The following is a 17151-nucleotide window of genomic DNA, read 5'->3' as shown; positions in this document are numbered from 1 at the left end:
ACCTCTAGTCTGAAAAAATAAAAGGGAGAAGATCTAATTACCAATATGAGGAAAGGAAGAGGGGATGGATATCACTACAGACCACCCTATACAAGTAATTCTTTGAAAGCCACAAACTACCAAGACTCACCCCAAAGGAAGTAGATAACCTGAATACTGCTATATCTATTAAAGGAGTTAAATTTTTAGTTAAAGATCTTTTGAAAAAGGAAAATCCAGGTTCAGATGTTTTCACTGGTGAATTCAACCAAATGTTTAAAGAAGGAATAACACCGATTCTCCATCTCTCTCTTTAAAAACAGAAGGGAAGGGAAAGCTTTCTAATTCATCCATGAGGCCTGCACTATCCTGGTTCCACAAACAGACAAAGGCAGTAACAAGAAAACCATAAGCCAATATCCAATATCCTTCATGAACATGGAATGTAAGAATGGCCAATAAAATATCAGCAAATCGAATCCAATAATGTACAGAAACAATAACCCATGACCATGTGGCGTTGATCTAAGAAATGAAAAGCTAGTGCAGTATTTAAAAATCAATCAATGTAATACATCATAGCAACGGAATAAAAAAGCCACATGATCATATCAATTGATGCATAAAAAGCACGTTACAAGTCAACATTCATTCATGATAAAAATCTCTCAGCAAACTGATTAGGAGAAGGCTTAGACTGATCAATGACATCTACAAAAATGCCACCGCTAACATCACACTAGCCATTAGGAAATTGCAAATTGTCACTACCATGTGATATCATCACAACCTATCAGAATGGCCCACGTGAAAACGAAACAAAAACGAAATAGCAACAGAAAGGTGACAACACCAAGTGCTGGTGGGGACGCAGGACTGCTGGGACTCTCATACAGCTGGTGGGAATGCAAAACGGCACAGTCACTGGGAAACCAGTTTAGCAGTTCCTCAAAAAGTTAAACATGGAATTACCATGTGACCCAGCAATCCCACCCCTAGGCATTTATCCTAAAGAAATAAAACCTTATGTTCACACAGAAGCTTATGCATGCATGTTAACAGCAACTCTATTCATAATTGCCCCAAACTGGAAACAACTGAAATATCCATCAATTGGTGAATGGATAAACATCTTTGTTTGATGTTTATTGATACATCTTTACAACGCTCATTGATTCATCTATGCATTGGAATGCTATTCAGCAGTAACAAGGAATGAACTAGTGATATAAATTATTGATATCAATAACATGGATCTGCTTCAAAGGCATTATGCTGAGCCAAGCAGCCAGTCTCACAAGGTTACTGCAGGACTCCGCTTAAGTGATGTCTGGAAGACAGAACTCTAAGGATGGAAAACAGATCAGTGGTTGTCAGGGTTTGGGATCGGGGGAGTCAGATACACGGGTTTTGGGGGTGATGGATGACTCTGCATCCTGACTGTGGTGGCTGTTACACAAATCTATGCATGTATCAAGACCCATAAACCTGTAAACCGTCACCACTACCAAAAGCCAATCTCATTTATTACATGTAAGTATAAAAAACATAGATCCCTGATTGTTTGCCTCCTAGATATTCTATTTTGGTCAGCAAAGCAAAACCCGGAGTGATTTCTCATTCTGTGGTTTGTTCTTCAATTGCAGAAAATACCAAAGTGCCACCTCCTGGCCGCCACAGGTGCTGTCAGCTTTGTTTGGCAATCAGCACTGTCAGGGTACCCACTGGGGGCAATGCAGAGGGCCAGGCAGCTGGGGGGGGGGGCGGGAGTACCTTAAGAGGCTGAAGGTATAGCCCCTGTACTAGGGGGATTCATAACCCAGTGGAAGAGACGAATATCAAACGACATTAACAATTCACACATTTGGAAGGCCACTGAGTTCCAAGCCCACACTTTACAGATAAGGAAACTGAGGCTCAATGAGGTTAGCTGATAAGCTGTATAAATAAGTATTCCTAAACACCAGGTGAATACATTTTCATAGGAGGTGAGTTTTTTTATTTTATTGATTTTACGCGTAAAGAATGCCAGGGTCAGTGCTTAATGGACAGAAGAGAAAATATTCAAGGAATTAGAAGTCAGTGCACAAATCTATGTAGATCCTAGGCTTTCTGAGGCCACTGGCAAGAGAATAAATCAATCTTTCTGCCACTTAGATGTATCCCATCCAGCTGATTTTTAGGTGATTAAATTAAAAGCATAATTTTCATTTTAAAAAACATTTTATGTCGGTGGTGCTTCACTCTCATTTGATTATTTCATATACAAAATTCAAAATTGAATTTATGTGGCACTTCGCTGGAGAGCTTGATTAAAGTTTAATAAAATGAGAATTCTAACAGCAGTAGCCCTGCCAGCTTGTCCCAGGAGCATTAGCTGCAGGGGTTCAAGGACAGTCAGCAGTGAATGCCGAGGGTATACAGAGAGAGGGTCCCTCCCGAGGTGCTGTCTGGGCCAGCAGGGAGGAGCTGCTGACTCTTGTCCCAGCCATCCTCCCACCTCCAAGTGTGGGCTTCCCTATGCCAGCCTGTATGGGTGGCTTTATATCGCTGTCCATGGGAATTCTTCATGCGTTTGCTCAGGCCAGCGGAAAAAACAGCACCTCGTATCTTCTGCTACACAAATAAAGATGAAGCCCCTGCCATGGCCAAGGCAGGACAAACAGCATCTAGAAAGTCTCCTTTTGTTCTGGGAGACAGGATATAAGGTGCGGAAAAGCAGTGGAGTAAGAGATGACCTGGATTTAAAAAAAAAACACTAGAGGCCCGATGCACGAAAATTCGTGCAAGAGTAGGCCTTCCTTCCCCCGGCTGCTGGCACCGGCTTCCCTCAGGCACCCAGGACCCGGGCTTCCCTCCTCTGGCTGAAGGCAGGCACCTGGGACCCAGGCTGGCTTTGTCAGGAAGGACGTCCCGTCTAATGAGTATACTACCCTTTTATTATTATAGATGTGTTTTTATTGGTTTCAGAGAGAGGAAGGGAGAGGGGAGAGAGAGAGAAACATCAAAGATGAGAATCATTGATTGGCTGCCTCCTGTACACCCCCCCACTGGGGATCAAGCCTGTAACCCGGGCATGGTCCCTGACTGGGAATCGAACCCTGATCTCTTGGTTCATATGTCAACACTCAACCACTGAGCCACACCAGCTGGGCATAACCTGGATGTTAACCCCAATTCAGCCAGGTGATCCTGAATGAGTCATTTAACTTCCTGGGCACCTCTCTCCTTTTCTGCAAAATAAAGATCACACCAGATGCCTGGTCTACCTTATACAAGTGTGGTGAGGATCAAATAGTAGCAACTCAGGGTATAAAAAGATAAATAAGCAACCCCCCTCTGCTTTATGGGTTTTTACACTCAAATCTAAAAGAGGATGTTATAGCAGTATCTGCAGACTTCAAACTTGTACCATGGCAAGGGGAGGTACTGTGTGGAAATACATTGGTTAGGGAAGGGGTCACTTCCCCAGTTATCTCTGAGCAGCCACAACACGCAAATATTCCTCTGAACAGAAGTGAAACTCCTTATCAAGGCTTTTGCCTATTAGTCGCCTTATTTCTCACAATCTGTGGGCTCTCAATGCTATGATAAATCCAAGACTACTTCTTCTTTGGCCTTGAAGATTTGAGAGTCTCTGAGGATAACCTTGACCTCAATTCTCAGAGCCTCCTCAGTCAGGAGGGCCCATCAGTGAACACAACTGGGCTGTTCGGAAGCAAGAGGCTACTCTAGGATTCGGAGCAGATGCCCTCCTTTGCCATGAAGTAAGTGCAAGAAAGCGGAGAGAACCAGAAAAGAAACTCCCGATGTTGCATTCTCATCTATGAAACGAGGGTGAAACAGACCTAAATATTAGGTGAGATAATTCTGAAACATAAACATGACAAATTGGCAATACAATGGAAGCAGTAAGTGACAGAATAGATACTGCAGAACATCAAAGAAGAGTTGAATAAAATTTCTCAATGTCAAAGATTTGAGTCTTTAGATAGGAGTCACAGGTATCAGCCCAACCACTAGTAAATTAACAGACAATCACATGGAGATGTAGCCCAGAGAAAGTTTCGAGTTGCTAGAACAAGGGGAAAGCAATCTTCAAGTATCTAGGCATAGAAAATAAGTTATCTACACAGGAAAATAACACTCAGGTTTAAACACTTTTTAAAAAAGGTGCTCCTTCTGTCTGAAAATGTAGGAAGATATAGGAAGCGGAGAGGAAGAAAACATTAATTTTGTCATTATTCATAGAAGGATGTCAGTAAATCTGATTTATTCTTGGTATTGATTAAGAGAGATCAGTTTAAACATTTAATAGTAACCATTATTAGAATTCAAAAGAATGTATAACTCTATAATATTTAGTAAAAAGGAAATAAATGAAACTTGACCACCTGGCCTGTGTGGTTCAGTGGTTTGAGTGTGGACCATGCATCAAGAGGTCACCAGTTCAACTCCCATTCAGGGCACATGCTTGGGTTGCAGGCTCTATCCCCAGTAGGGGGCACGCAGGAGGCAGCCAATCAATGTTTCTCTCTCATTGATGTTTCTATCTCTCTCTCCTTCTCCCTTCTTCTCTCTCTAAAGTCAATAAAAGCATATTTACAAAAACTTGATCAACATTGCAACTTGAAAAAATAAAGGAAATAGTATGGAATAATTAAAAAGTATTTACATAACATTATTAAATGTAAGAAAAAAAATCATCAGTTTCTGTAAGAAATGCGAATGGGATACAATTGCTTTATTGGGTAAAGAAGGAGCACAGATTAGGTCAAAAGCAAAATTTAACTATGCATCTAAAACAAAAAGACACAGCAGATGGAAAATGAAAAGGACAGACAAAGGTGTACCAGAAAGAGAGTTGGGATGGGAATAATAAAGGAAAATCCAAGGCAAACATCACATGACAGACTAACTGTGAAATAAAACCTATTACACAAAATATGGGCCAGGAGCAGTCACCAAAAAATTGTCTGGAAGCCAGGATGTTGACTTTATACACAAGCACCTAGTTAGGAGACTAGTACTATTGATCGATATTATTCAGGTCAATGAAAGTAATTGTAATCAACCGACTAAAGGGCTAAGTTTACATCTTTGATTGACAAGGGCTTTCAACTCTCGATTTTAACAGCTGCATGAAAGCAACGTGGTAAAACTCTTTAACAAGTTTCCAAAGCTAAGCCATCTTAACTGCACCGAATAAATAACATCTCCACACGGAACTTCCACTTCTTTTGAATATTCCACATCCTGACAGGGCACCACCAAGCAGGAAATTTACAACCTAGATAATGTTCACATATAAACTCCTTTGGAGAGGAAGCAGGGCCTGCCACGGCCTCCTTGTTAATTCAAATGCTGGGTCCTGATAGTCAAGTTATTATTTTACAAAGCTAATTGTTTTACTAATTGAATTGCGTTTTATATTAATCCATTTTAAATTTCCTTTTCTCTCTCTCTTAAAATACCAACCTAATTAAGTTGCTTTCCTAATTGGTCTTTCAATTGAAATTTTTTTTGCCCTTTGTTTCAAGTACCTGATTTGTGGCATGCAAGTTTGTTTTCTTCAATTTTAGATTAAATTTGTCAAATTCCTTACGAGAAAGGTGGTTAGATCCTACCAGTTCATGAGTATCAGCCCAATGATGAATTGTTTTCTTTTTTGCAAAAAAAAAAAAAAGAAAAAAAAAAAGAAAAAGAAAAGAAAGAAAAAAATCATTCCAGACAGGCAGGCCTATTGGAGGTCTCTCTTCAAAAATACCTGGCAGCTTGATTTCATGGGTTTGTCTTCTTGCAACCTGGAGTTCAGGGATTTCACGCAAAGTTGAACCTTAATTCCAGAAATACGGCTCTGAGGAAATAGCTCAAGAAATCACTTCAACGAGTTTTAATACCAAGCCATCCAGTGGAATTGAGCTAAGTCTCCTCTGAGTCTCTCCGTCCTTTACGTTTTCATATATTGCAGCTATCAATATGTCTGCCTGAAAGAGGCTGACTCCCTTTTAATTACACCGTCGTATTTACTGTTGTGGGCTTGGGGAACAGATCACCAGATTCATCTCAAGGATGCATGAAGCAAGACAAATGGCCCAACAGGGTGCTCCCTTAGAAGGCGCATGCAAAATTTAGTGTCTAAGCCTCGCCATCTCTATCTGGACGGTTCAGAAGATATACAATACCCCCCATTCATGTTCTATTTATCACCTACGGTTGATTTAGCCAATGGCTATCAACTCTGGCTTCGTCACAGAATCACTGGGGACGCTCTGATTTATTTGGTCTGGGATCTAGCTGGGCATCGGTACTTTTTAAAAGCTCCCCAAGTGATTCTAATCGCACACAACCACGGATTTAGAGAAAACTACCAAATAACTGGGTCCTAACAGTTAGATTATTATTTTACAAAGCTAATTGTTTTACTAATTGAATTGCGTTTTATATTATCCAATTTAAATTTATTTTTTCTGTCTCTCTTAAAATACCAAACTAATTAAGTTGCTTTCCTAATTGGTCTTTCAATTGAATTTTTTTTTTAAAAAAAACATACAAATGAATGATCCTCTTAATGCAAAAGGATTATTCACTCAATTTTTAGGTTTCCTTCCCTCACCCTATGTTTGTCAACAAGCTGAATACGTGCACGCTAATGCCACTCTCTTTTAGGGAGCAAGAGCGATCTTCAGTTGTAGCTGGGTCATTTGGGTATTGTGTTATCAGACTCTGGATCTAGTGAAAATTGCCCATTTTTGCAGGTTCCTAATACACAGGGATCAGTAAGGGAAGGGGGCAGCTTTACTGCTGGTGGGAGGCACCCTGGAACCACCAAGAGGGGGTGGAAACCTAGGCTCCTCCCTCAGCCTCCCCAGATGCTATTCAGCGGAGAGGGGGTACCTCCCTTCCCTGGGGTGGGGGCAGGAAGTCCCGGCTCCCCTTTGGGCCCTTTGACACCACCCCGCGGGGCCTGGGAGGGGTGCCTCTTTATTCCCGGGTGAGGGTAGAGGTCTAGTCTCTCCACGAGGCCCTAGCTGACTGCAGTTGGGGGGCCGGCAATTTCCACCCCCGGTGTTGTTCTGGAGAAGAGGATTTACTGACAAAAAGGTTTCTGTTCTGCGAGGCTGTCCATTTCCTGGTCCGTTGGCAAGCGAGAGCGAGCCTTTCTTGCCTGTGTCTATTGGTGCTTCTGTGTCGGGCTTTGCCCGCTCCCATCCAGGGTACAGAGGAGGCCAAAGGAAACCTAGGGAGCTCCGGGCATACTGCTTCTCGGGTGTGCCCTGGGCCCCTAGCTAGTCCACCTCCTCTCCACCTGTCAGTCTTCCTATGTAACACAATCAGTTTGTTTTATACTGTAACGTCCATTGTTTTTAGCGATCTTTAGGGAGAAGGAAGAGGAGAAATGCATCCATCCCGTCTTGTCCAGAACCGGAAGTTCCCACTCTCTTCCAGACGACGCATGCACATGGGTCAGGGAATGCAGCTTTCTCCTCAGGGAGCTCCCAGTACAACTGAGGAGCCAGGGGGCACACACCACAGGAGTGGACGACACAAGCCTCGTGTGGGGAGAAGGGCCTGCAAGTTTCCCTCTTTAAAATACTGATGACCCTGATCCTCGCTGGTTCGGCTCGGTGGATAGAGCATCGGCCTGCGGACTGAAAGGTCCTGGGTTCGGTTCCAGTCAGGGGCACATGCCCAGGGTTGCAGGCTTGATCCCCAGTGGGGGCCTCCAGGAGGCAGCTGATCGGTGATTCTCTCTCATCATTGGTGTTTCTATTTCTCTCTCCCTCCCCCTTCCTCTCTGAAATCAATAAAAATATATTTAAAAAAATAAATAAAATACTGATGACTCTCAAATGTGAATGTCAGGCTTAGACCTTTCTCTGGGCCTCCAGATGGGGAGACAGACAGGGGCCCCCTGGAGCGCCCATGGGACCACCCCTCTGGCCTGGCCAAATGAAACCCACCTCCTTTCCCTCAACGCTCTCTGTCTCAGGGCCCTGTTTCCATGAAGGGCCACCAGTTACACTGCGTCCCAAGCCCAGAGAGTTCTCTTCCATCCCCCCACTCACCCATCCTCAACTGGGAGGCAGCACAGGGCAGGCAGGGCACAGGCTCTGGGCCACCCTGCCTGGGCTCAAATCTGGGCACTGCCACTCGATGCCCTTGGGTAAACCTGATCTGTGCTCCGTGCATCAGATTCTTCACCGTAAATGGGGTTAATAATATTACTTACCTCCGAGGGAAGATGAAAACATTATCTACACAAATGCATGTAGAACATGAAACTAGTGCCTGGCACATAGAAAATCTTTTTGAAAAGTTAACTTTAAGAGTAATGCAATATGGCTTGACTCTTTTATCTCCGGTGCCATTGTTTCCATTGAGACGATTCTGAGAGCCCCTGAAATGGTATTTATTTCACCAGCCTCTTCCCACTTCTGTCCATACTTTGTAATGCTGTCAGAATTAGCTTCCTATGAAATAAACCTCACCATGCCACCTAAAATCTGTTGGTCTGGCCCAGTCGGTGTGGCTCAGTGGTTGAGTGTCGACCCATGACATGAACCAAGAGGTCCCCAGTTCGATTCTGTCAGAGCACATGCCCGGGTTTCCGGGCTTGATCCCCAGTAGGGGGCGTGCAGGAGGCAGCCGATCCATCGATGTTTCTCTCTCTTTATCCCTCTCCCTTCCCCTCTCTCTAAAAAAATCAATAAAAACATATATATATATTTTAAAAAAAATCTGTATTGCTCAAAACAGTAATTCACACATCCCTTTAAGAATCTGAAAAAAAGCTACAGGTGCCCAAGCGTAGAAAAATGCACAAGTGTTTGCACGGACACATGAGCCCCTGAAACTCTTCCTGGGGAGCTATAAAACATGCTGATGCTTAGGCCTACCTGCAGAAATTTGATTTCATGGGGCTGGGGTGTGGCCTGGGTATCAGAATAAAAAAACAAAACAAAACACCCCAGGCTAGTCCAATGTGCAGCCAAGGTTTGAGGACCCATGAGTTAGAAGCTACTCACATTTTTGACTTGGGTTTTAAAAGTGGAAACTAAATCATATCATATTCAAATCTCCAACGAATCCAGTTAGCAGGGAAAGCAGCACATTTTTCCTGGCCCACCTGAGACGGTGGTACCTTTTCCTACATGTTCCTTCTCGGAGACGAAGGGCTGCAATTCAGAGAGAAACAGCTGTGCAAACGGAAGTACAATGTGGCAGCTGTCTTCAGAGGGGCTGCTTTTTCTTCTTCTCCGACAGAGAGGAAGCACAGGTTTTCTTTTTCTTTCTCTGTATCCTAAGGGACCATATGCCGGAGAGCCCTTGGCCTGCGGGGCGTGGCCAGGACAGAAGCTAGTCTAGATGAGGCAGTTTCCTACAGGATCCCCAGGGCCCACAGGCCACCTGTTCTCAAAAGGTTAAGATGAAATATTTTACAAAGCCATGATTATGCTCAGAGAGACTTACGCAAGTAAACAAAGGGAACGGGAGAGAGAAAAAGAGCGTTTTGTAGGCAACTCAGCTAGAAGGCTCCCTTGGGCTCTGGTGTGCAAAAAACCTGCCCTGGAGTCCTGCCCCAGTGGCTAACATCTCTGAGAACTGGTTTCTTCACTGATAAGAGGATATTTAACTTCCTGCACAGGATTCTTAGAAAGATGGAGCGATCGTCTACTTAAGCCGTCTGAAGCCTGGTACTGGGCATGGGACGAATATTACTCTTGTTATTCCCCCCACCCTCCTCTTAAGATAGGATTTGACTCGTATGTGCTACTTGTCTTGGAAGGGAGGCAGCAGGAGGAGGTCACCCAGGGCTGTGGTTCCCAGGGCTCCAGTCCCTGTGAGCTCTGTAGCCTTGGGCGGGTGCTGTAGCTTTCTGAGGGACAGTTTCCTCTTGAGAGGAAGATGCCTGTAATGTGCACCCACGTGGCCGCCACAGGCCTGTGCTATGAGGCCTGTGGGCAGAGACTGTGGGACCCACGCACTATTCTATCGCGTCTGCGGCAAACGCCCAGCGCCCCAGAGGTGCTCAAAAGTGTTTACTGCATACAAGAGGGCCCTGTCTTGGCTTAGTGGCATCTATTTCTGCACACCCAGAGCTCTTTATGTGTTGTTGTTTTTTTTTTTGGGGGGTGGTTTAATTCTCACCTGAGGATATTTTTCCCATTGACTTTTAGGGAGGGGGAGACAGAGAAATATCAATGAGATAGAGACACATGGATGGGTCGCCTCCTCCACGCACACCAACCACGGCCGGGGATTGAGCCTGCAACTGAGGTCCTTGCCCTTGCCCGGAATCGAACCTGGGACCCTTCAGTCTGCAGGCCGATGCTCTATCCACTGTACCAAACCGGCCAGGGCCGCAGAGATCTTTGTATGTCCATGCCTCCATTTAGGACTTTGTTTTAAAGGGATCTTGTTTCTAGGAATCTGACCTCTGGATAAATATGGTGGTGTCAAACTAATTTTCTTATACCTCAGCTTTTAAAAAGGCTTTGTGTTTCTTTAACAAGATGGCTTCTTAAAGGGGTCATAAATTGGCTCTAACACTTGTTCCTTTCAGACACTGGTTTTACATTTATAATTGAATTTCCAAGTACAGTACGGATGAAAATGGACTCTACCTCCTGCCGGGAAGCACTGACTTCTGACATTATAAATCAGTTTGCTTAGTACTGTTTAACATAAACTGTGGTCTCTAACTGGTATGACAAAAGGCATTTTCTTCTACACACATGTCAGGAAAATAATCGATAGCTTACCTCTGGGATTCTCACTTCCTCTTCCCTTACCGAGAAAAAAAAGAAAGAACAAGAAAAAGAGAGAGAACATGGCTAGAAGTCATTTTTCTTAGAAGTATTTAAACCCACATGGATCCCTCAAATCCAATAATGAAATCGAATGCTAAATAAAAAATTAGAAGGAGAGTGCAAAGATTGTTTCATTGCCAAAGCCTTCAGAGCAAGAAGAGATTCTTAAAAAAATTAAACTATAACCTTAACATCTGCATCTTTAAAAATTCTTTATAGAGATGGCACTTTCCCCCCTAAGAATAGGGGCTTCCGAATAGCTAACGTTGGTAAGCGGCTCTCTTTGTTATAACAGGCAAACATAAAACGTTTGCACAAGGTGTTCAAAATAACACAGCTTCCGGGACCTGCTGAGGATCAATTAGGAAGGTAAATTTATCACCTCAGCAAATAAATAAATAAACCTGAGTGCCACTCAGCGTCTGACATTAAGGGGTTTTCTCCTTTCCATTAAAGAGGACTAATAAACATAGTTTCAAGGCTCGAGGGAGGAGGGAGGGGAGAGGGCTGGCGCACACCAGCTCAGGCAGGCAGGGCCAGACATCAGCTGACTGCTGCCCCCGAGATTACCATGGAAACACCTTCTCCTGCGACTGTGCCTTAGAAATGGTGAGGGGGAGCAGAGCTGGTGGCCCCGGGATTTCAGTAGGGTTCACCCCTGGACACATTACAAGGACAATCCATCTTCCAAACAAAACACTATCTTTCTAGCAAGTCGCGTCAGATAGAGTAATAAAGCCTGAAGCCCGGCATAATTACAATCCATTCACTGCTACAACACTGTCACACCGGTTCAGATAAGCGTCTCCGTTCTCTCCCCAGCTTGCTTCCTATTCTCCACAGAACGAAGGGATGTATTTGTGTAATTAATTGGCGGCTTCCTTAGCCATTGAGCCCACACCGATAAAAAAGGGACTGTATCAAACAGCATTCACGGGCAGAGCCAACCCATCGGGCACAGCTCTCCGACAAAAGGGGAAGGCGGGTTCCGGCTGAGGTCAGGTTAAATGTTTCAGTTTATGCCATTTCACTCGAAACCAGTGAACAGATTTCATGTTTACGCAAATTAAACTCAGTCTTGGCAACCAGCTCCCCGGGCGCTGGCTGGGGTAAGCCTGTGTCCGCATGGCTCCCCTGGCAGAAATGCGCCGGCCACGGGGTGCGATCTTCCTCACCAATCGACCGTGATCTCTAGGGTGATTCCCAGAGTCAAAGGGGTGGCAACCCCAGTTTTGGATACAACACTACTAGTTGCGTGGATTCCTGCCCGCCTGAGTTCAAGCCGCAGCAACCACAGTCTCCCTACCAGCTCCGCAAATCCTTCCAATTCTTACCCCACTAACCCCTAAAGGTAAAACATTTTAACGTTTCTGGACAACTGTATTGGAATTACGGCTTTAATTTGATATTACGGCTCACGAATATAGTGTAGCGAGTGACTCAGGGGGGAGGATCCTAAGGACAATGACACAGATTCCAGCCGGCGGAAACCGTACCCATAACCAGGCAGTATTTGCACACAGGAAGTCTCTCTGTGGCTAATAAAGGGGCCACCTATAACCTGAATGCTTCATTCTCAGGTTGTTGTTGACAATTACTTGACTAGACCATACCCTCCAAAACCTAGCATGACTTCCCATTTTTATCTTTCCTGTGAAGAGTGACTGGAGTCATTGTTCAATGATACACTGATAGAATACTTTTGCTAATGGGAGGGGGGGAAAGGTGCCCAGTTGTTCTTTTAGTTATATTTTGCTTAGTTTTACAGAAAGATCAGCCTTTATCTCCTGAGCACAAAAGCCAGGCACTGACAGAGTGTGGAGAGCTATGCTTGTAGTCAAAGATGAACTGAGACCCCAGCAGGTGCTGAGTTACACAGTTGAGGGTCATAGAAAAATACATGCCACCACCATACACCTGTCAGAACGGCTAAATTTTTAGAAAAAAACTGAGAATACCGGTCATGATGAGGATGTGGAGCAACAGGAACTCTCATTAGTTGCTGGTGGGAGTGCAAAATGGCACGGTCTCTTTGGCAGGCGATTTGGCAGTTCTTATAAAGCCAAACTTAGTGTCAGCTCACGATCTAGCAATTTTGCTCATGGCTACGTACCCCAATGACTTGAAAACGTGTGTCCATACAAAAACCTGCATGTGAATGCTTATAGCTGCTTTACTCAGCATTGCCAGACACGGGGAGCAACCAAGATGTCCTTCAATAGGCAGATGGACAGACTATGGTATATCCACACAACAGAGTATTATTCAGTGATGAAAAAGAAACGAGGCATCAAGTCATGGAAAGACACGGAGGAACCTCAAATACCTGTTGCTAAGTGACAGAAGCCAGTCTGCAAAAGCCATCTGCTGCAGGAGTACAATTATACGACATTCTAGAAAATGCACAACTACAGAGAGAGTAACATGGTGGTCACCAGTCCAGGGGCGGGAGAATGGTTGTAGAAGTTTATAAGAACCATCAGGCAGCCTTTCCTCTCCAGCTACCCGAGGACGGATTGTCATTATGGATGATGACAGGGGCCAGGGATTGAACCTGCAACCCAGCCACATGCCCTGGACCAGGAATGGAACCTATAACCCTTTGGTCCATGGGCCGATGCTCTAACCAATTAGTGCAACACTGTTCAGGGCTGAATTTTGTTTTTTAAACATAATTTTTGTTTCTCATACTGACATCTGTATTTTTGACCGTTGTCTTTAGTCCCAAGCCCCATTTGTTTTTTAAACATAATTTTTGTTTCTCATACAGGAAAGGTGTACAAAAGACATTCTTTGAACAATTGAGGAAATTTGAGTTGTGTTGGATGTTAAATATTATGGAAATACTCATTTTTCAGATATGAAAAGAGTACCGTGGTAATGAAGGAGAAGGCCTATTCTTAGGAGAATGCACACAGGGGCATTTTAGTGGCAAAGTGTCATAAGAGAGAGAAAACAAATACGGCAAAAAAACCCACCCCAAACACTTATAAATTGTAGGGACAGAAGCAGCAGTGAACTCCGAGGGGGTAGAAAGTTCTCCAGGCAGGAAAGACACCTCTATCAAAGAGTCCCTTCACTGTTTCGTTGCCTCACGGAAGTAGAAATCATTTTTCTAAAGCCAACACCCTGTTAGTTTTTATTTTTATTTTTTAAATATATTTTATTGATTTTTTTTTACAGAGAGGAAGGGAGAGGGATAGAGAGTTAGAAACATCGATGAGAGAGAAACACCGATCAACTGCCTCCTGCACACTCCCTACTGGGAATGTGCCCACAACCAAGGTACATGCCCTTGACTGGAATCGAACCTGGGACCCTTCAGTCCACAGGCCGACGCTCTATCCACCGAGCCAGACCGGTTAGGGATCCTGTTAGTTTTTGAAAAGTGAAAATTGGTTCATGTCTGTGTCTACTACACAAGGTCTAGAATAAAACACATAATCGATTTTAGAATTTTTAACGTTTGGCATGGAGGAGACCAAGGAGTATGGTTACTGCTCCTTTAGAATAACAAATGACAAGTAGAGACCTTTTAACACAGGATTAGCAAATGGTGGCCTGTGGGCTGAGTGCCGCCCCAGACACATTTTGTTTGGCTTGCACGGCTTTTAACAATCAGGGGATTTTATAGGAAATACAGATGTCAGCTGGACGCAGGAAGGGCCACAATGATGACTGTTGCACGCACATACATGTACCATAAGTTACTGCACATATAGCACAATTTAAGTCCTGCTTGAGAAAGACTGGGCTTCTGGCAATTGGAAGGGGGGCAGGTGGGCAGACTCCAAGGACTCAAGGATGCCTGATGAACTTGGCCTATTTGAAGCTATTCTCTCCCACTGATCCTTTCCCCCACCGGGAAAACCTAATGACCCGCCCCAGTACTCAGCATGATTTGTGACCCAGGTCCAAATGGGGCTTGGGACTAAGGACAACGGTCAAAAGTGCAGAGGGAAGAGATCAATTGTACTCAAAAGGAACTGTGATCTTTACCCATGCTATATGTGGCATACTAGGAAAAGTCAGGAAAGGCTATGCATAGAATTGCAAGTACTTGACAAGGAACTAGAATACCAATTTGGCTCATGCAGAATTGGTTGCTATGGTGAGGCCTGATCTGAGACACTGTGTTCAATATGTTAGTGTAGGACGAAATCTAATGGTGTGCTGGGCTGGCTGACTTAGACCTGAGCCTAGTGCTGGCCCATGCTGCAAAGAAAAGTAACTGACAGTAAAAAGACACACACACAGAGAGGTAGAGATGGAGAGAATGGCCGAAACTTTGACTATCTAAGCATTCATGCTGCTGAGGGCCACAGGGTAACCCAGTCCCTTAGAGCTGCTCTGAAGCCTGGGTGGCGGTGTGTCCTGGATCTCTCTCAGGCTCCTCCCCCTTACTTCCACCTGTAACCTTACTGGAAACACAGCGGAGTGTTACTTATGACAGTTTATGGTCACAATCTGTTCCCGGGAACCCATGCAGACGGAGGAATGAAAAGCAGAGCATGAGAGGAGAGGAGCGTGGCACACTGAGCTCTATGCTTTTATCGATTACTCTTATTTCTGAAAACTTTCCAATTTGCTTCTGAAACATGGTATTCTCATAGTTCTTTTCTTTCCTAGAATAATCCATACCAGATGGAACCGAAGAAACATGAGAGCTTGTTTAGCACATGAAAAGAGAGTTGAGCCTGGCCAGCATGGCCCAGTGGTTGAGCATTGACCTATGAACCAGGAGGTCACAGTTCAATTCCCGTTCAGGGCACGTGCCCGGATTGCAAGCTCTGTTCAGGGCACGTGCTCCGGGTTGCAATCCCCAGTGTGGGGTATGCAGGAGGCAGCCAATCCATGATTCTCTCTCATCACTGATGTTCCTTATCTCTCTTGCTCCCTCTCCCTTCCCCTCTGAAATCAATAAAAATATATTTTAAAAAAAGAGAGTTGAGAATATGGAGGACCATAGAGAAGAGATTTCCTTTTTATTCCATTCCCATCAGCGATTCTCTCCCACTGTTTAATGGATGGATGTTCTTGAATAATCTGCCCCCTTCCTCCCTCTAGACTCATAGTTTCAGCATCCAGCTGTACACGCATCTGCTTTTAAATTTTTATCATAAGTGCTGAACTCTTCCCCTCCCTACAACATGAGACCTTCGACTACCTATGAAATGTATACTTGTAAGTTTCACGACGCCTAAAACTCAACATGGTTAACATGAAAATCGTTCTTCTCTCAGTGGCTCCATCACTATGATCAGCATTATCATTTCTAAGGGTTCCTTGTCTTAAACTGTGTTTTTAATTTCACAATATCTCGATCATACAAAAGGTATAAAGAATAAAATAACATATACCCACGTCCGGACTTACTGCGTTGCCACATTTGCTTTGGACGTAAAACATTTTTACCGACCCAGGTGGCAGTCCCCATCCCATTCGACTTGCTCCATCCTAGTCACTACCCTGAAGTTGGCTCCTCCCAAAGCACACCCTGGAACAAAGGCTGATGGGCACACAGAACTGACTTGGGAGGTGCAGGGACACTGGCAAGGGGGTGAAGAGGGGTTCAGGCAAGGGGAGGCAGCCAGGACGGCCCATCAGCTTCCAGTGGGCAGCTGCAGCTTACTCCTGCAGGGCAGGTCTAGGAAACGGTAGAAAACACACCTCAGAATGACCTCGGTCAATGGTGACAGTGTTGGAGTATTTATCCCCCAACACCTGTTAGTTATTGGGTGGCTGGGTGGGGGCGGGGGAGAAGGGGCGGCATTTCCAGTCCTCTGTGCATGGGGCAAAGTGGGTTCTGGCAGCATAGCCTTTTGACAAAGATGTTGGCTGCTGGAAGTTAGGCCGGTGTGCCCGAAAATAAGGGGGTACAAGAGGATATGGGCCAAGTACTGAGAGCACCTGCGACCATGTACATCCATCTGGCTGACACTGTTTAACCTTCGCTACAATTGTTAAACATCACTCATTTCGATGACATTGGGAACATGAATTGTGATAATGTGATAAGGGGAACCGTGAATATAAATATACACCAGTCGACATAAAAAAGGAAGGGAGGTTGGGAAAAGAACTTCAGTTCAACGAGTTGTTGAGCTACTGAATTTATATTCTGTGCCTGACTGATCTCCACTTAACAGAAAACAAGAAAAGGAAATAAAACGCATACCGCAATTTATGTTTGTTTGGTTCCACACTTCATTAGACTTAGGCAAAATCTGATCCCCCCCTTATCTTCCTTCACCTCTTACTTTAAGACGGCAGGGTCATTAGGCTTCAATTGTGACTGGTATATAAGATTACAAGTCTTTGCTAAGAATATATACAATCAAGAATGTCTTAGAAGAGC

At 44.4% G+C, this 17151-nt stretch overlaps 1 protein-coding gene across 1 annotated transcript in view; it reads right to left on the bottom strand.

The window, feature by feature from the left end:
• Positions 1-17151, bottom strand: part of MYO1D (myosin ID) — a 273970-nt gene that overhangs the window by 77584 nt on the left and 179235 nt on the right. The gene's annotated exons all lie outside the window — the stretch shown is intronic.

This window comes from Eptesicus fuscus, chromosome 20, assembly GCF_027574615.1.
Source record: "Eptesicus fuscus isolate TK198812 chromosome 20, DD_ASM_mEF_20220401, whole genome shotgun sequence".
Classification (NCBI taxonomy): Eukaryota; Metazoa; Chordata; class Mammalia; order Chiroptera; family Vespertilionidae; genus Eptesicus; species Eptesicus fuscus.
Note: the sequence above shows the minus strand (reverse complement) of the source record. Positions and strands in the feature narration are given on the sequence as shown.